Genomic DNA, 20,947 nt, shown 5'->3' with positions numbered 1-20,947 from the left:
TGTTCTGGGTGTCAGTTTGCAGGACCCACTTAGAACTCTCAAACCAGACCAAGTTGGCACTGGTGCGACCTAGCGTCTGGGAGGCATCCTGCGAGAGGAGCAATTCCAGGAGGCACCCGGCAATTTATGGCCGCAAGACCCCTGAACCATTGTACAGGCTTTTTCCCTGGGAAACAAAACTCACAAGCCATTGTTCCGGGTGTCAGTTTTAAGAACTTCATTGGCACTCTCAAACCAGACCAAGTTGACACTGGTGCCACCTTGCGTCTGGGAGGCATCCTGCGAGAGGAGCAATTATAGGAGGAACCCGGCAATTTAAGGCCGCAAGACCCTGAACCATTGTACAGGCTTTTTCCCTGGGAAACAAAACTCAGAAGCCACTGTTCTGGGTGTCAGTTTTCAGGACCCACTTGGCACTCTTAAACCAGACCAAGTTGGAACTGGTGCCACCTAGCGTCGGGGAGGCATCTTGCGAGAGGCTGAATTCCAGGAGGCACCCGGCAATTTAAGGCCTCCGGCCCCTGAACCATTGTACAGGCGTATTCCCTGGGAAACAAAACTCACAAGCCACTGTTCTGGGTGTCAGTTTTCAGGACCCACTTGGCAATCTTAAACCAGACCAAGTTGGCACTGGTGCCACATTGCGTCTGGGAGGCATCCTGCGAGAGGCCGATTTCCAGGAGGCACCCGGCAATTTAAGGCCTCAGGCCCCTGAAACATTGTACAGGCTTTTTCCCTGGGAAACAAAACTCAGAAGCCACTGTTCTGGGTGTCAGTTTTCAGGACCCACTTGGCACTCTCAAACCAGACCAAGTCGGCCCTGGTGCCACCTTGCGTCTGGGAGGCATCCTGCGAGAGGTGCAATTCCAGGAGGCACCCGGCAATTTAAGGCTGCAGGCTCCTGAACCATTGTCCAGGCTTTTTCCCTGGGAAAAAAAACTCACAAGCCACTGTTCTGGGTGTCAGTTTGCAGGACCCACTTGACACTCTCAAACCAGACCAAGTTGGCACTGATGCCAGCTTGCATCTCGAAGACATCCTTCGAGAGGCCGATTTCCGGGAGGCACCCGGAAATTTAAGGCCTCAGGCCCCTGAACCATTGTACAGGCTTTTTCCCTGGGAAACAAAACTCACAAGCCACTGTTCTGGGTGTCAGTTTTCAGGACCCACTTGGCACTCTCAAACCAGACCAAGTTGGCACTGGTGCCACCTTGCGTCTGGGAGGCATCCTGTGAGAGGCCGAATTCCAGGAGGCGCCCGGAAATTTAAGGCCGCAGGCCCCTGAACTGCTGTACAGGTTTTTTCCCTGGCAAACAAAACTCACAAGCCACTGTTCTGGGTGTCAGTTTTCAGGACCCACTTGGCACTCTCAAACCAGACCAAGTCGGCCCTGGTGCCACCTTGCGTCGGGGAGGCATCCTGCGAGAGGTGCAATTCCAGGAGGCACCCGGCAATTTAAGGCCGCAGGCTGCTGAACCATTTTCCAGGCTTTTTCCCCGGGAAAAAAAACTCACAAGCCACTGTTCTGGGTGTGAGTTTGCAGGACCCACTTGACACTCTCAAACCAGACAAAGTTGGCACTGGTGCCACCTTGCATCTCGAAGACACCCTGCGAGAGGCGGATCTCCAGGAGGCACCCGGCTATTTAAGGCGGCGATACCCTAAACCATTGTACAAGCGTTTACCTGGGAAACAAAACTCACAAGCCACTGTTCTGGGTGTCAGTTTTCAGAACTTTATTGGAACTCTCAAACCAGACCAAGTTGGAACTGGTGCCACCTTGCGTCTGGGAGGCATCCTGCGAGAGGAGCAATTCCAGGAGGCACCCGGCAATTTAAGGCCGCAAGACCCTGAACCATTGTACAGGCGTTTTCCCTTGGAAACAAAACTCAGAAGCCACTGTTCTGGGTGTCAGTTTTCAGGACCCACTTGGCACTCTCAAACCAGACCAAGTTGGCACTGGTGCCACCTTGCGTCTGGGAGGCATCCTGCGAGAGGCCGAATTCCAGGAGGCACCCGGCAATTTAAGGCCTCAGGCCCTTGAACCATTGTACAGGCTTTTTCCCTGGGAAACAAAACTCACAAGCCACTGTTCTGGGTGTCAGTTTTCAGGACCCACTTGGCACTCTAAAACCAGACCAAATTGGCACTGGTGCCACCTTGCGTCAGGGAGGCATCCTGCGAGAGGCTGAATTCCAGGAGGCACCCGGCAATTTAAGGCGGCGTTACCCTGAACCATTGTACAGGCGTTTTCCCTGGGAAACAAAACTCACAAGCCACTGTTCTGGGTGCCAGTTTGCAGGAGCCACCTGGCACTCTCAAACCAGACCAAGTTGGAACTGGTGCCACCTTGCGTCTGGGAGGCATCCTGCGAGCAACCGAATTCCAGGAGGCACCCGGAAATTTAAGGCCGCAGGCCCCTGAACTGCTGTACAGGTTTTTTCCCTGGGAAACAACACCCACAAGCCACTGTTCTGGGTGTCAGTTTTCAGGACCCACTTGGCACTCTCAAGCCCGACCAAGTTGGCACTGGTGCCACCTTGCGTCTGGGAGGCATCCTGCGAGAGGCCGAATTCCAGGAGGCACCCGGCAATTTAAGGCCGCAGGACCCTGTACGATTCTACAGGCTTTTTCCCAGGGAAACAAAACTCACAAGCCACTGTTCTGGGTGTCAGTTTGCAGGACACACTTGGCACTCTCGAACCAGACCAAGTTGGCACTGGTGCGACCTAGCGTCTGGGAGGCATCCTGCGAGAGGAGCAATTCCAGGAGGCACCCGGCAATTTAAGTCCGCAAGACCCCTGAACCATTGTACAGGGTTTTTCCCCTGGAAACAAAACTCACAAGCCATTGTTCTGGGTGTCAGTTTTCAGGACCCACTTGGCAGTCTCAAACCAGACCAAGTTGTAACAGGTGCCACCTTGCGTCGGGGAGGCATCCTGCGAGAGGAGCCATTATAGGAGGCACCCGGCAATTTAAGGCCGCAAGACCCTGAACCATTGTACAGGCTTTTTCCCTGGGAAACAAAACTCAGAAGCCACTGTTCTGGGTGTCAGTTTTCAGGACCCACTTGGCACTCTTAAACCAGACCAAGTTGGAACTGGTGCCACCTAGCGTCGGGGAGGCATCTTGCGAGAGGCTGAATTGCAGGAGGCACCCGGCAATTTAAGGCCTCAGGCCCCTTAACCATTATACAGGCGTATTCCCTGGGAAACAAAACTCACAAGCCACTGTTCTGGGTGTCAGTTTTAAGGACCCACTTGGCACTCTTAAACCAGACCAAGTTGGCACTGGTGCCACCTTGCGTCTGGGAGGCATCCTGCGAGAGGCCGATTTCCAGGAGGCACCCGGCAATTTAAGGCCTCAGGCCCCTGAACCATTGTACAGGCTTTTTCCCTGGGAAACAAAACTCAGAAGCCACTGTTCTGGGTGTCAGTTTTCAGGACCCACTTGGCACTCTCAAACCAGACCAAGTCGGCCCTGGTGCCAACTTGCGTCTGGGAGGCATCCTGCGAGAGGTGCAATTCCAGGAGGCACCCGGCAATTTAAGGCCGCAGGCTGCTGAACCATTTTCCAGGCTTTTTCCCCAGGAAAAAAAACTCACAAGCCACTGTTCTGGGTGTGAGTTTGCAGGACCCACTTGACACTCTCAAACCAGAGAAAGTTGGCACTGGTGCCACCTTGCATCTCGAAGACACCCTGCGAGAGGCGGATCTCCAGGAGGCACCCGGCTATTTAAGGCGGCGATACCCTAAACCATTGTACAAGCGTTTACCTGGGAAACAAAACTCACAAGCCACTGTTCTGGGTGTCAGTTTTCAGGACCCACTTGGCAGTCTCAAACCAGACCAAGTTTGCACTGGTGCCACCTTGCGTCTGGGAGGCATCCTGCGAGAGGCCGATTTCCAGGAGGCACCCGGCAATTTAAGCCCTCAGGCCCCTGAAACATTCTACAGGTTTTCTCCCTGGGAAACAAAACTCACAAGCCACTGTTCTGGGTGCCAGTTTGCAGGAGCCACATGGCACTCTCAAACCAGACCAAGTTGGAACTGGTGCCACTTTGCGTCTGGGAGGCATCCTGCGAGAGGCCGAATTCCAGGAGGCACCCGGCAATTTAAGGCCGCAGGACCCTGAACCATTGTACAGGCTTTTTCCCTGGGAAACAACACTCACAAGCCACTGTTCTGGGTGTCAGTTTTCTGGACCCACTTGACACTCTCAAACCAGACAAAGTTGGCACTGGTGCCACTTTGCGTCTGGGAGGCATCCTGCGAGAGGTGCAATTCCAGGAAGCACCCGGAAATTTAAGGCCGCAGGCCCCTGAACTGCTGTACAGGTTTTTTCCCTGGGAAACAAAACTCACAAGCCACTGTTCTGGGTGTCAGTTTGCAGGAGCCACCTGGCACTCTCAAACCAGACCAAGTTGGAACTGGTGCCACTTTGCGTCTGGGAGGCATCCTGCGAGAGGCCGAATTCCAGGAGGCACCCGGCAATTTAAGGCCGCAGGACCCTGAACCATTGTACAGGCTTTTTCCCTGGGAAACAAAACTCACAAGCCACTGTTCTGGGTGTCAGTTTTCAGGACCCACTTGGCACTCTAAAACCAGACCAAGTTTGCACTGGTGCCACTTTGCGTCTGGGAGGCATCCTGCGAGAGGCTGAATTCCAGGAAGCACCCGGCAATTTAAGGCCGCAGGACCCTGAAACATTCTACAGGCGTTTTCCCTGGGAAACAAAACTCACAAGCCACTGTTCTTGGTGTCAGTTTTCAGGACCCACTTGGCAATCTTAAACCAGACCAAGTTGGCACTGGTGCCACCTTGCGTCTGGGAGGCATCCTGCGAGAGGCCGAATTCCAGGAGGCACCTGGCAATTTAAGGGATCAGAACCCTGAACAATTGTACAGGTTTTCCCTGGGAAACAAAACTCAGAAGCCACTGTTCTGGGTGTCAGTTTGCAGGACCCACTTAGCACTCTCAAACCAGACCAAGTTGGCACTGGTGCGACCTAGCGTTTGGGAGGCATCCTGCGAGAGGAGCAATTCTAGGAGCCACCCGGCAATTTAAGGTCGCAAGACCCCTGAACCATTGTACAGGTTTTTCCCTGGGAAACAAAACTCACAAGCCATTGTTCCGGGTGTCAGTTTTCAAATCTTTATTGGCACTCTCAAACCAGACCAAGTTGGAACTGGTGCCACCTTGCGTCTGGGAGGCATCCTGCGAGAGGAGCAATTATGGGAGGCACCCGGCAATTTAAGGCTGCAAGACCCTGAACCATTGTACAGGCTTTTTCCCTGGGAAACAAAACTCAGAAGCCACTGTTCTGGGTGTCAGTTTTCAGGACCCACTTGGCACTCTTAAACCAGACCAAGTTGGAACTGGTGCCACCTAGCGTCGGGGAGGCGTCGTGCGAGAGGCCGATTTCCAGGAGGCACCCGGCAATTTAAGGCCTCAGGCCCCTGAACCATTGTACAGGCTTTTTCCCTGGGAAACAAAACTCACAAGCCCCTGTTCTGGGTGTCAGTTTTCAGGACACACTTGGCACTCTCGAACCAGACCAAGTTGGCACTGGTGCCACTTTGCGTCTGGGAGGCATCCTGCAAGAGGAGCAATTCCAGGAGGCACCCGGCAATTTAAGGCCGCAAGACCCTGAACCATTGTACACGCGTTTTCCCTGGAAAAAAAAACTCAGAAGCCACTGTTCTGGGTGTCAGTTTTCAGGACCCACTTGGCACTCTTAAACCAGACCAAGTTGGAACTGGTGCCACCTTGCGTCTGGGAGGCATCCTGCGAGAGGCCGATTTCCAGGAGGCACCCGGCAATTTAAGGCCTCAGAACCCTGAACCATTGTACAGGCTTTTTCCCTGGGAAAAAAAACTCACAAGCCACTGTTCTGGGTGTCAGTTTTCAGGACCCACTTGGCACTCTCAAACCAGACCAAGTTGGCACTGGTGCCACCTTGCGTCTGGGAGGCATCCTGCGAGAGGCTGAATTCCAGGAGGGACCCGGCTATTTAAGGCGGCGTTACCCTAAACCATTGTACAGGCGTTTTCCCTGGGAAACAAAACTCACAAGCCACTGATCTTGGTGTCATTTTTCAGGACCCACTTGGCACTCTCAAACCAGACCAAGTTGGCACTGGTGCCACTTTGCGTCTGGGAGGCATCCTGCGAGAGGCCGAATTCCAGGAGGCACCCAGCAATTTAAGGGATCAGAACCCTGAACAATTGTACAGGTTTTCCCTGGAAAACAAAACTCACAAGCCACTGTTCTGGGTGTCAGTTTGCAGGACCCACTTAGAACTCTCAAACCAGACCAAGTTGGCACTGGTGCGACCTAGCGTCTGGGAGGCATCCTGCGAGAGGAGCAATTCCAGGAGGCACCCGGCAATTTATGGCCGCAAGACCCCTGAACCATTGTACAGGCTTTTTCCCTGGGAAACAAAACTCACAAGCCATTGTTCCGGGTGTCAGTTTTAAGAACTTCATTGGCACTCTCAAACCAGACCAAGTTGACACTGGTGCCACCTTGTGTCTGGGAGGCATCCTGCGAGAGGAGCAATTATAGGAGGAACCCGGCAATTTAAGGCCGCAAGACCCTGAACCATTGTACAGGCTTTTTCCCTGGGAAACAAAACTCAGAAGCCACTGTTCTGGGTGTCAGTTTTCAGGACCCACTTGGCACTCTTAAACCAGACCAAGTTGGAACTGGTGCCACCTAGCGTCGGGGAGGCATCTTGCGAGAGGCTGAATTCCAGGAGGCACCCGGCAATTTAAGGCCTCCGGCCCCTGAACCATTGTACAGGCGTATTCCCTGGGAAACAAAACTCACAAGCCACTGTTCTGGGTGTCAGTTTTCAGGACCCACTTGGCAATCTTAAACCAGACCAAGTTGGCACTGGTGCCACATTGCGTCTGGGAGGCATCCTGCGAGAGGCCGATTTCCAGGAGGCACCCGGCAATTTAAGGCCTCAGGCCCCTGAAACATTGTACAGGCTTTTTCCCTGGGAAACAAAACTCAGAAGCCACTGTTCTGGGTGTCAGTTTTCAGGACCCACTTGGCACTCTCAAACCAGACCAAGTCGGCCCTGGTGCCACCTTGCGTCTGGGAGGCATCCTGCGAGAGGTGCAATTCCAGGAGGCACCCGGCAATTTAAGGCTGCAGGCTCCTGAACCATTGTCCAGGCTTTTTCCCTGGGAAAAAAAACTCACAAGCCACTGTTCTGGGTGTCAGTTTGCAGGACCCACTTGACACTCTCAAACCAGACCAAGTTGGCACTGATGCCAGCTTGCATCTCGAAGACATCCTTCGAGAGGCCGATTTCCGGGAGGCACCCGGAAATTTAAGGCCTCAGGCCCCTGAACCATTGTACAGGCTTTTTCCCTGGGAAACAAAACTCACAAGCCACTGTTCTGGGTGTCAGTTTTCAGGACCCACTTGGCACTCTCAAACCAGACCAAGTTGGCACTGGTGCCACCTTGCGTCTGGGAGGCATCCTGTGAGAGGCCGAATTCCAGGAGGCGCCCGGAAATTTAAGGCCGCAGGCCCCTGAACTGCTGTACAGGTTTTTTCCCTGGCAAACAAAACTCACAAGCCACTGTTCTGGGTGTCAGTTTTCAGGACCCACTTGGCACTCTCAAACCAGACCAAGTCGGCCCTGGTGACACCTTGCGTCGGGGAGGCATCCTGCGAGAGGTGCAATTCCAGGAGGCACCCGGCAATTTAAGGCCGCAGGCTGCTGAACCATTTTCCAGGCTTTTTCCCCGGGAAAAAAAACTCACAAGCCACTGTTCTGGGTGTGAGTTTGCAGGACCCACTTGACACTCTCAAACCAGACAAAGTTGGCACTGGTGCCACCTTGCATCTCGAAGACACCCTGCGAGAGGCGGATCTCCAGGAGGCACCCGGCTATTTAAGGCGGCGATACCCTAAACCATTGTACAAGCGTTTACCTGGGAAACAAAACTCACAAGCCACTGTTCTGGGTGCCAGTTTGCAGGAGCCACTTGGCACTCTTAAACCAGACCAAGTTGGAACTGGTGCAACCTAGCGTCGGGGAGGCATCTTGCGAGAGGCCGATTTCCAGGAGGCACCCGGCAATTTAAGGCCTCAGGCCCCTGAACCATTGTACAGGCTTTTTCCCTGGGAAACAAAACTCACAAGCCCCTGTTCTGGGTGTCAGTTTTCAGGACACACTTGGCACTCTCGAACCAGACCAAGTTTGCACTGGTGCCACTTTGCGTCTGGGAGGCATCCTGCAAGAGGAGCAATTCCAGGAGGCACCCGGCAATTTAAGGCCGCAAGACCCTGAACCATTGTACAGGCGTTTTCCCTGGAAAACAAAACTCAGAAGCCACTGTTCTGGTTGTCAGTTTTCAGGACCCACTTGGCACTCTCAAACCAGACCAAGTTGGAACTGGTGCCACCTAGCGTCGGGGAGGCATCTTGCGAGAGGCTGAATTTCAGGAGGCACCCGGCAATTTAAGGCCTCAGGCCCCTGAACCATTGTACAGGCTTTTTCCCGGGGAAAACACACTCACAAGCCACTGTTCTGGGTGTCAGTTTTCAGGACACACTTGGCACTCTTAAAGCAGACCAAGTTGGCACTGGTGCCACCTTGCGTCTGGGAGGCATCCTGCGAGAAACCGAATTCCAGGAGGCACCCGGATATTTAAGGGATCAGAACCCTGAACAATTGTACAGGTTTTCCCTGGGAAACAACACTCACAAGCCACTGTTCTGGGTGTCAGTTTTCAGGACACACTTGGTACTCTTAAACCAGACCAAGTTGGCACTGGTGCCACTTTGCGTCTGGGAGGCATCCTGCAAGAGGCTGAATTCCAGGAGGCACCCGGCAATTTAAGGCCGCAGGACCCTGTACGATTCTACAGGCTTTTTCCCTGGGAAACAAAACTTACAAGCCACTGTTCTGGGTGTCAGTTTGCAGGACACACTTGGCACTCTCAAACCAGACCTAGTTGGAACTGGTGCCACCTAGGGTCTGGGAGGCATCTTGCGAGAGGATCAATTATAGGAGGCACCCGGCAATTTAAGGCCGCAAGACCCTGAACCATTGTACAGGCTTTTTCCCTGGGAAACAAAACTCAGAAGCCACTGTTCTGGGTGTCACTTTTCAGGACCCACTTGGCACTCTCAAACCAGACCAAGTTGGAACTGGTGCCACCTAGCGTCGGGGAGGCATCTTGCGAGAGGTGCAATTCCAGGAGGCACCCGGCAATTTAAGGGATCAGAACCCTGAACAATTGTACAGGTTTTCCCTGGGAAACAAAACTCACAAGCCACTGTTCTGGGTGTCAGTTTGCAGGACCCACTTAGCACTCTCAAACCAGACCAAGTTGGAACTGGTGCCACCTTGCGTCTGGGAGGCATCCTGCGAGAGGAGCAATTCCAGGAGGCACCCGGCAATTTAAGGCCGCAGGACCCTGAACCATTGTACAGGCTTTTTCCCTGGGAAACAAAACTCAGAAGCCACTGTTCTGGGTGTCAGTTTTCAGGACCCACTTGGCACTCTTAAACCAGACCAAGTTGGAACTGGTTCCACCTAGCGTCGGTGAGGCATCCTGCGAGAGGCCGATTTCCAGGAGGCACCCGGAAATTTAAGGCCTCAGGCCCCTGAACCATTGTACAGGCTTTTTCCCTGGGAAACAAAACTCACAAGCCATTGTTCCGGGTGTCAGTTTGCAGGACACACTTGGCACTCTCTAACCAGACCAAGTTGGCACTGGTGCCACTTTGCGTCTGGGAGGCATCCTGCGAGAGGCCGAATTCCAGGAGGCACCCGGCATTTTAAGGGATCAGAACCCTGAACAATTGTACAGGTTTTCCCTGGGAAACAAAACTCACAAGCCACTGTTCTGGGTGTCAGTTTGCAGGACCCACTTAGCACTCTCAAACCAGACCAAGTTGGCACTGGTGCCACCTTGCGTCTGGGAGGCATCCTGCGAGAAACCGAATTCCAGGAGGCACCCGGCAATTTAAGGCCTCAGGCCCCTGAACCATTCTACAGGCTTTTTCCCTGGGAAACAAAACTCACAAGCCATTGTTCTGGGTGTCAGTTTTCAGAACTTTATTGGAACTCTCAAACCAGACCAAGTTGGAACTGGTGCCACCTTGCGTCTGGGAGGCATCCTGCGAGAGGAGCAATTATGGGAGGCACCCGGCAATTTAAGGCCGCAAGACCCTGAACCATTGTACAGGCGTTTTCCCTGGGAAACAAAACTCAGAAGCAACTGTTCTGGGTGTCAGTTTTCAGGACCCACTTGGCACTCTCAAACCAGACCAAGTTGGCACTGGTGCCACCTTGCGTCTGGGAGGCATCCTGCGAGAGGCCGAATTTCAGGAGGCACCCGGCAATTTAAGGCCGCAGGCCCCTGAACTGCTGTACAGGTTTTTTCCCTGGGAAACAAAACTCACAAGCCACTGTTCTGGGTGCCAGTTTGCAGGAGCCACCTGGCACTCCCAAACCAGACCAAGATGGAACTGGTGCCACTTTGCGTCTGGGAGGCATCCTGCGAGAGGCCGAATTCCAGGAGGCACCCGGCAATTTAAGGCCGCAGGCCTCTGTACGATTCTACAGGCTTTTTCCCAGGGAAACAAAACTCACAAGCCACTGTTCTGGGTGTCAGTTTGCAGGACACACTTGGCACTCTCGAACCAGACCAAGTTGGAACTGGTGCCACCTTGCGTCTGGGAGGCATCCTGCGAGAGGCCGAATTCCAGGAGGCACCCAGCAATTTAAGGGATCAGAACCCTGAACAATTGTACAGGTTTTCCCTGGGAAACAAAACTCACAAGCCACTGTTCTGGGTGTCAGTTTGCAGGACCCACTTAGCACTCTCAAACCAGACCAAGTTGGCACTGGTGCGACCTAGCGTCTGGGAGGCATCCTGCGAGAGGAGCAATTCCAGGAGGCACCCGGCAATTTAAGTCCGCAAGACCCCTGAACCATTGTACAGGCTTTTTCCCTGGGAAACAAAACTCACAAGCCATTGTTCCGGGTGTCAGTTTTCAGAACTTCATTGGCACTCTCAAACCAGACCAAGTTGGAACAGGTGCCACCTTGCATCGGGGAGGCATCCTGCGAGAGGAGCAATTATAGGAGGCACCCGGCAATTTAAGGCCGCAAGACCCTGAACCATTGTACAGGCTTTTTCCCTGGGAAACAAAACTCAGAAGCCACTGTTCTGGGTGTCAGTTTTCAGGACCCACTTGGCACTCTTAAACCAGACCAAGTTGGAACTGGTGCCACCTTGCGTCTGGGAGGCATCCTACGAGAGGCCGATTTCCAGGAGGCACCCGGCAATTTAAGGCCTCAGGCCCCTGAACCATTGTACAGGCTTTTTCCCTGGGAAACAAAACTCACAAGCCACTGTTCTGGGTGTCAGTTTGCAGGACCCACTTGGCACTCTCAAACCAGACCAAGTCGGCCCTGGTGCCACCTTGCGTCTGGGAGGCATCCTGTGAGAGATGCAATTCCAGGAGGCACCCGGCAATTTAAGGCCGCAGGCTGCTGAACCATTTTCCAGGCTTTTTCCCCGGGAAAAAAAACTCACAAGCCACTGTTCTGGGTGTCAGTTTGCAGGACCCACTTGACACTCTCAAACCAGACCAAGTTGGCACTGGTGCCACCTTGCATCTCGAAGACACCCTGCGAGAGGCGGATCTCCAGGAGGCACCCGGCTATTTAAGGCGGCGATACCCTAAACCATTGTACAAGCGTTTACCTGGGAAACAAAACTCACAAGCCACTGTTCTGGGTGTCAGTTTTCAGGACCCACTTGGCAGTCTCAAACCAGACCAAGTTGGCACTGGTGCCACATTGCGTCTGGGAGGCATCCTGCGAGAGGCCGATTTCCAGGAGGCACCCGGCAATTTAAGGCCTCAGGCCCCTGAAACATTGTACAGGCTTTTTCCCTGGGAAACAAAACTCAGAAGCCACTGTTCTGGGTGTCAGTTTTCAGGACCCACTTGGCACTCTCAAACCAGACCAAGTCGGCCCTGGTGCCACCTTGCGTCTGGGAGGCATCCTGCTAGAGGTGCAATTCCAGGAGGCACCCGGCAATTTAAGGCTGCAGGCTCCTGAACCATTGTCCAGGCTTTTTCCCTGGGAAAAAAAACTCACAAGCCACTGTTCTGGGTGTCAGTTTGCAGGACCCACTTGACACTCTCAAACCAGACCAAGTTGGCACTGATGCCAGCTTGCATCTCGAAGACATCCTTCGAGAGGCCGATTTCCGGGAGGCACCCGGAAATTTAAGGCCTCAGGCCCCTGAACCATTGTACAGGCTTTTTCCCTGGGAAACAAAACTCACAAGCCACTGTTCTGGGTGTCAGTTTTCAGGACCCACTTGGCACTCTCAAACCAGACCAAGTTGGCACTGGTGCCACCTTGCGTCTGGGAGGCATCCTGTGAGAGGCCGAATTCCAGGAGGCGCCCGGAAATTTAAGGCCGCAGGCCCCTGAACTGCTGTACAGGTTTTTTCCCTGGCAAACAAAACTCACAAGCCACTGTTCTGGGTGTCAGTTTTCAGGACCCACTTGGCACTCTCAAACCAGACCAAGTCGGCCCTGGTGACACCTTGCGTCGGGGAGGCATCCTGCGAGAGGTGCAATTCCAGGAGGCACCCGGCAATTTAAGGCCGCAGGCTGCTGAACCATTTTCCAGGCTTTTTCCCCGGGAAAAAAAACTCACAAGCCACTGTTCTGGGTGTGAGTTTGCAGGACCCACTTGACACTCTCAAACCAGACAAAGTTGGCACTGGTGCCACCTTGCATCTCGAAGACACCCTGCGAGAGGCGGATCTCCAGGAGGCACCCGGCTATTTAAGGCGGCGATACCCTAAACCATTGTACAAGCGTTTACCTGGGAAACAAAACTCACAAGCCACTGTTCTGGGTGCCAGTTTGCAGGAGCCACTTGGCACTCTTAAACCAGACCAAGTTGGAACTGGTGCAACCTAGCGTCGGGGAGGCATCCTGCGAGAGGCCGATTTCCAGGAGGCACCCGGCAATTTAAGGTCTCAGGCCCCTGAACCATTGTACAGGCTTTTTCCCTGGGAAACAAAACTCACAAGCCCCTGTTCTGGGTGTCAGTTTTCAGGACACACTTGGCACTCTCGAACCAGACCAAGTTTGCACTGGTGCCACTTTGCGTCTGGGAGGCATCCTGCAAGAGGAGCAATTCCAGGAGGCACCCGGCAATTTAAGGCCGCAAGACCCTGAACCATTGTACAGGCGTTTTCCCTGGAAAACAAAACTCAGAAGCCACTGTTCTGGTTGTCAGTTTTCAGGACCCACTTGGCACTCTCAAACCAGACCAAGTTGGAACTGGTGCCACCTAGCGTCGGGGAGGCATCTTGCGAGAGGCTGAATTTCAGGAGGCACCCGGCAATTTAAGGCCTCAGGCCCCTGAACCATTGTACAGGCTTTTTCCCGGGGAAAACACACTCACAAGCCACTGTTCTGGGTGTCAGTTTTCAGGACACACTTGGCACTCTTAAAGCAGACCAAGTTGGCACTGGTGCCACCTTGCGTCTGGGAGGCATCCTGCGAGAAACCGAATTCCAGGAGGCACCCGGATATTTAAGGGATCAGAACCCTGAACAATTGTACAGGTTTTCCCTGGGAAACAACACTCACAAGCCACTGTTCTGGGTGTCAGTTTTCAGGACACACTTGGTACTCTTAAACCAGACCAAGTTGGCACTGGTGCCACTTTGCGTCTGGGAGGCATCCTGCAAGAGGCTGAATTCCAGGAGGCACCCGGCAATTTAAGGCCGCAGGACCCTGTACGATTCTACAGGCTTTTTCCCTGGGAAACAAAACTTACAAGCCACTGTTCTGGGTGTCAGTTTGCAGGACACACTTGGCACTCTCAAACCAGACCTAGTTGGAACTGGTGCCACCTAGGGTCTGGGAGGCATCTTGCGAGAGGATCAATTATAGGAGGCACCCGGCAATTTAAGGCCGCAAGACCCTGAACCATTGTACAGGCTTTTTCCCTGGGAAACAAAACTCAGAAGCCACTGTTCTGGGTGTCACTTTTCAGGACCCACTTGGCACTCTCAAACCAGACCAAGTTGGAACTGGTGCCACCTAGCGTCGGGGAGGCATCTTGCGAGAGGTGCAATTCCAGGAGGCACCCGGCAATTTAAGGGATCAGAACCCTGAACAATTGTACAGGTTTTCCCTGGGAAACAAAACTCACAAGCCACTGTTCTGGGTGTCAGTTTGCAGGACCCACTTAGCACTCTCAAACCAGACCAAGTTGGAACTGGTGCCACCTTGCGTCTGGGAGGCATCCTGCGAGAGGAGCAATTCCAGGAGGCACCCGGCAATTTAAGGCCGCAGGACCCTGAACCATTGTACAGGCTTTTTCCCTGGGAAACAAAACTCAGAAGCCACTGTTCTGGGTGTCAGTTTTCAGGACCCACTTGGCACTCTTAAACCAGACCAAGTTGGAACTGGTTCCACCTAGCGTCGGTGAGGCATCCTGCGAGAGGCCGATTTCCAGGAGGCACCCGGAAATTTAAGGCCTCAGGCCCCTGAACCATTGTACAGGCTTTTTCCCTGGGAAACAAAACTCACAAGCCATTGTTCCGGGTGTCAGTTTGCAGGACACACTTGGCACTCTCTAACCAGACCAAGTTGGCACTGGTGCCACTTTGCGTCTGGGAGGCATCCTGCGAGAGGCCGAATTCCAGGAGGCACCCGGCATTTTAAGGGATCAGAACCCTGAACAATTGTACAGGTTTTCCCTGGGAAACAAAACTCACAAGCCACTGTTCTGGGTGTCAGTTTGCAGGACCCACTTAGCACTCTCAAACCAGACCAAGTTGGAACTGGTGCCACCTTGCGTCTGGGAGGCATCCTGCGAGAGGAGCAATTCCAGGAGGCACCCGGCAATTTAAGGCCGCAGGACCCTGAACCATTGTACAGGCTTTTTCCCTGGGAAACAAAACTCAGAAGCCACTGTTCTGGGTGTCAGTTTTCAGGACCCACTTGGCACTCTTAAACCAGACCAAGTTGGAACTGGTTCCACCTAGCGTCGGTGAGGCATCCTGCGAGAGGCCGATTTCCAGGAGGCACCCGGAAATTTAAGGCCTCAGGCCCCTGAACCATTGTACAGGCTTTTTCCCTGGGAAACAAAACTCACAAGCCATTGTTCCGGGTGTCAGTTTGCAGGACACACTTGGCACTCTCTAACCAGACCAAGTTGGCACTGGTGCCACTTTGCGTCTGGGAGGCATCCTGCGAGAGGCCGAATTCCAGGAGGCACCCGGCATTTTAAGGGATCAGAACCCTGAACAATTGTACAGGTTTTCCCTGGGAAACAAAACTCACAAGCCACTGTTCTGGGTGTCAGTTTGCAGGACCCACTTAGCACTCTCAAACCAGACCAAGTTGGCACTGGTGCCACCTTGCGTCTGGGAGGCATCCTGCGAGAAACCGAATTCCAGGAGGCACCCGGCAATTTAAGGCCTCAGGCCCCTGAACCATTCTACAGGCTTTTTCCCTGGGAAACAAAACTCACAAGCCATTGTTCTGGGTGTCAGTTTTCAGAACTTTATTGGAACTCTCAAACCAGACCAAGTTGGAACTGGTGCCACCTTGCGTCTGGGAGGCATCCTGCGAGAGGAGCAATTATGGGAGGCACCCGGCAATTTAAGGCCGCAAGACCCTGAACCATTGTACAGGCGTTTTCCCTGGGAAACAAAACTCAGAAGCAACTGTTCTGGGTGTCAGTTTTCAGGACCCACTTGGCACTCTCAAACCAGACCAAGTTGGCACTGGTGCCACCTTGCGTCTGGGAGGCATCCTGCGAGAGGCCGAATTTCAGGAGGCACCCGGAAATTTAAGGCCGCAGGCCCCTGAACTGCTGTACAGGTTTTTTCCCTGGGAAACAAAACTCACAAGCCACTGTTCTGGGTGCCAGTTTGCAGGAGCCACCTGGCACTCCCAAACCAGACCAAGATGGAACTGGTGCCACTTTGCGTCTGGGAGGCATCCTGCGAGAGGCCGAATTCCAGGAGGCACCCGGCAATTTAAGGCCGCAGGCCTCTGTACGATTCTACAGGCTTTTTCCCAGGGAAACAAAACTCACAAGCCACTGTTCTGGGTGTCAGTTTGCAGGACACACTTGGCACTCTCGAACCAGACCAAGTTGGAACTGGTGCCACCTTGCGTCTGGGAGGCATCCTGCGAGAGGCCGAATTCCAGGAGGCACCCAGCAATTTAAGGGATCAGAACCCTGAACAATTGTACAGGTTTTCCCTGGGAAACAAAACTCACAAGCCACTGTTCTGGGTGTCAGTTTGCAGGACCCACTTAGCACTCTCAAACCAGACCAAGTTGGCACTGGTGCGACCTAGCGTCTGGGAGGCATCCTGCGAGAGGAGCAATTCCAGGAGGCACCCGGCAATTTAAGTCCGCAAGACCCCTGAACCATTGTACAGGCTTTTTCCCTGGGAAACAAAACTCACAAGCCATTGTTCCGGGTGTCAGTTTTCAGAACTTCATTGGCACTCTCAAACCAGACCAAGTTGGAACAGGTGCCACCTTGCATCGGGGAGGCATCCTGCGAGAGGAGCAATTATAGGAGGCACCCGGCAATTTAAGGCCGCAAGACCCTGAACCATTGTACAGGCTTTTTCCCTGGGAAACAAAACTCAGAAGCCACTGTTCTGGGTGTCAGTTTTCAGGACCCACTTGGCACTCTTAAACCAGACCAAGTTGGAACTGGTGCCACCTTGCGTCTGGGAGGCATCCTACGAGAGGCCGATTTCCAGGAGGCACCCGGCAATTTAAGGCCTCAGGCCCCTGAACCATTGTACAGGCTTTTTCCCTGGGAAACAAAACTCACAAGCCACTGTTCTGGGTGTCAGTTTGCAGGACCCACTTGGCACTCTCAAACCAGACCAAGTCGGCCCTGGTGCCACCTTGCGTCTGGGAGGCATCCTGTGAGAGATGCAATTCCAGGAGGCACCCGGCAATTTAAGGCCGCAGGCTGCTGAACCATTTTCCAGGCTTTTTCCCCGGGAAAAAAAACTCACAAGCCACTGTTCTGGGTGTCAGTTTGCAGGACCCACTTGACACTCTCAAACCAGACCAAGTTGGCACTGGTGCCACCTTGCATCTCGAAGACACCCTGCGAGAGGCGGATCTCCAGGAGGCACCCGGCTATTTAAGGCGGCGATACCCTAAACCATTGTACAAGCGTTTACCTGGGAAACAAAACTCACAAGCCACTGTTCTGGGTGTCAGTTTTCAGGACCCACTTGGCAGTCTCAAACCAGACCAAGTTGGCACTGGTGCCACATTGCGTCTGGGAGGCATCCTGCGAGAGGCCGATTTCCAGGAGGCACCCGGCAATTTAAGGCCTCAGGCCCCTGAAACATTGTACAGGCTTTTTCCCTGGGAAACAAAACTCAGAAGCCACTGTTCTGGGTGTCAGTTTTCAGGACCCACTTGGCACTCTCAAACCAGACCAAGTCGGCCCTGGTGCCACCTTGCGTCTGGGAGGCATCCTGCTAGAGGTGCAATTCCAGGAGGCACCCGGCAATTTAAGGCTGCAGGCTCCTGAACCATTGTCCAGGCTTTTTCCCTGGGAAAAAAAACTCACAAGCCACTGTTCTGGGTGTCAGTTTGCAGGACCCACTTGACACTCTCAAACCAGACCAAGTTGGCACTGATGCCAGCTTGCATCTCGAAGACATCCTTCGAGAGGCCGATTTCCGGGAGGCACCCGGAAATTTAAGGCCTCAGGCCCCTGAACCATTGTACAGGCTTTTTCCCTGGGAAACAAAACTCACAAGCCACTGTTCTGGGTGTCAGTTTTCAGGACCCACTTGGCACTCTCAAACCAGACCAAGTTGGCACTGGTGCCACCTTGCGTCTGGGAGGCATCCTGTGAGAGGCCGAATTCCAGGAGGCGCCCGGAAATTTAAGGCCGCAGGCCCCTGAACTGCTGTACAGGTTTTTTCCCTGGCAAACAAAACTCACAAGCCACTGTTCTGGGTGTCAGTTTTCAGGACCCACTTGGCACTCTCAAACCAGACCAAGTCGGCCCTGGTGACACCTTGCGTCGGGGAGGCATCCTGCGAGAGGTGCAATTCCAGGAGGCACCCGGCAATTTAAGGCCGCAGGCTGCTGAACCATTTTCCAGGCTTTTTCCCCGGGAAAAAAAACTCACAAGCCACTGTTCTGGGTGTGAGTTTGCAGGACCCACTTGACACTCTCAAACCAGACAAAGTTGGCACTGGTGCCACCTTGCATCTCGAAGACACCCTGCGAGAGGCGGATCTCCAGGAGGCACCCGGCTATTTAAGGCGGCGATACCCTAAACCATTGTACAAGCGTTTACCTGGGAAACAAAACTCACAAGCCACTGTTCTGGGTGCCAGTTTGCAGGAGCCACTTGGCACTCTTAAACCAGACCAAGTTGGAACTGGTGCAACCTAGCGTCGGGGAGGCATCCTGCGAGAGGCCGATTTCCAGGAGGCACCCGGCAATTTAAGGTCTCAGGCCCCTGAACCATTGTACAGGCTTTTTCCCTGGGAAACAAAACTCACAAGCCCCTGTTCTGGGTGTCAGTTTTCAGGACACACTTGGCACTCTCGAACCAGACCAAGTTTGCACTGGTGCCACTTTGCGTCTGGGAGGCATCCTGCAAGAGGAGCAATTCCAGGAGGCACCCGGCAATTTAAGGCCGCAAGACCCTGAACCATTGTACAGGCGTTTTCCCTGGAAAACAAAACTCAGAAGCCACTGTTCTGGTTGTCAGTTTTCAGGACCCACTTGGCACTCTCAAACCAGACCAAGTTGGAACTGGTGCCACCTAGCGTCGGGGAGGCATCTTGCGAGAGGCTGAATTTCAGGAGGCACCCGGCAATTTAAGGCCTCAGGCCCCTGAACCATTGTACAGGCTTTTTCCCGGGGAAAACACACTCACAAGCCACTGTTCTGGGTGTCAGTTTTCAGGACACACTTGGCACTCTTAAAGCAGACCAAGTTGGCACTGGTGCCACCTTGCGTCTGGGAGGCATCCTGCGAGAAACCGAATTCCAGGAGGCACCCGGATATTTAAGGGATCAGAACCCTGAACAATTGTACAGGTTTTCCCTGGGAAACAACACTCACAAGCCACTGTTCTGGGTGTCAGTTTTCAGGACACACTTGGTACTCTTAAACCAGACCAAGTTGGCACTGGTGCCACTTTGCGTCTGGGAGGCATCCTGCAAGAGGCTGAATTCCAGGAGGCACCCGGCAATTTAAGGCCGCAGGACCCTGTACGATTCTACAGGCTTTTTCCCTGGGAAACAAAACTTACAAGCCACTGTTCTGGGTGTCAGTTTGCAGGACACACTTGGCACTCTCAAACCAGACCTAGTTGGAACTGGTGCCACCTAGGGTCTGGGAGGCATCTTGCGAGAGGATCAATTATAGGAGGCACCCGGCAATTTAAGGCCGCAAGACCCTGAACCATTGTACAGGCTTTTTCCCTGGGAAACAAAACTCAGAAGCCACTGTTCTGGGTGTCACTTTTCAGGACCCACTTGGCACTCTCAAACCAGACCAAGTTGGAACTGGTGCCACCTAGCGTCGGGGAGGCATCTTGCGAGAGGTGCAATTCCAGGAGGCACCCGGCAATTTAAGGGATCAGAACCCTGAACAATTGTACAGGTTTTCCCTGGGAAACAAAACTCACAAGCCACTGTTCTGGGTGTCAGTTTGCAGGACCCACTTAGCACTCTCGAACCAGACCAAGTTGGAACTGGTGCCACCTTGCGTCTGGGAGGCATCCTGCGAGAGGAGCAATTCCAGGAGGCACCCGGCAATTTAAGGCCGCAGGACCCTGAACCATTGTACAGGCTTTTTCCCTGGGAAACAAAACTCAGAAGCCACTGTTCTGGGTGTCAGTTTTCAGGACCCACTTGGCACTCTTAAACCAGACCAAGTTGGAACTGGTTCCACCTAGCGTCGGTGAGGCATCCTGCGAGAGGCCGATTTCCAGGAGGCACCCGGAAATTTAAGGCCTCAGGCCCCTGAACCATTGTACAGGCTTTTTCCCTGGGAAACAAAACTCACAAGCCATTGTTCCGGGTGTCAGTTTGCAGGACACACTTGGCACTCTCTAACCAGACCAAGTTGGCACTGGTGCCACTTTGCGTCTGGGAGGCATCCTGCGAGAGGCCGAATTCCAGGAGGCACCCGGCATTTTAAGGGATCAGAACCCTGAACAATTGTACAGGTTTTCCCTGGGAAACAAAACTCACAAGCCACTGTTCTGGGTGTCAGTTTGCAGGACCCACTTAGCACTCTCAAACCAGACCAAGTTGGCACTGGTGCCACCTTGCGTCTGGGAGGCATCCTGCGAGAAACCGAATTCCAGGAGGCACCCGGCAATTTAAGGCCTCAGGCCCCTGAACCATTCTACAGGCTTTTTCCCTGGGAAACAAAACTCACAAGCCATTGTTCTGGGTGTCAGTTTTCAGAACTTTATTGGAACTCTCAAACCAGACCAAGTTGGAACTGGTGCCACCTTGCGTCTGGGAGGCATCCTGCGAGAGGAGCAATTATGGGAGGCACCCGGCAATTTAAGGCCGCAAGACCCTGAACCATTGTGCAGGCGTTTTCCCTGGGAAACAAAACTCAGAAGCAACTGTTCTGGGTGTCAGTTTTCAGGACCCACTTGGCACTCTCAAACCAGACCAAGTTGGCACTGGTGCCACCTTGCGTCTGGGAGGCATCCTGCGAGAGGCCGAATTTCAGGAGGCACCCGGAAATTTAAGGCCGCAGGCCCCTGAACTGCTGTACAGGTTTTTTCCCTGGGAAACAAAACTCACAAGCCACTGTTCTGGGTGCCAGTTTGCAGGAGCCACCTGGCACTCCCAAACCAGACCAAGATGGAACTGGTGCCACTTTGCGTC

Source organism: Fringilla coelebs (genome assembly GCF_963513975.1).
Source record: "Fringilla coelebs genome assembly, chromosome: 20".
Taxonomy (NCBI): domain Eukaryota; kingdom Metazoa; phylum Chordata; class Aves; order Passeriformes; family Fringillidae; genus Fringilla; species Fringilla coelebs.
The sequence above is the reverse complement of the archived record's forward strand: the minus strand, read 5'-3'. Positions refer to the sequence as shown.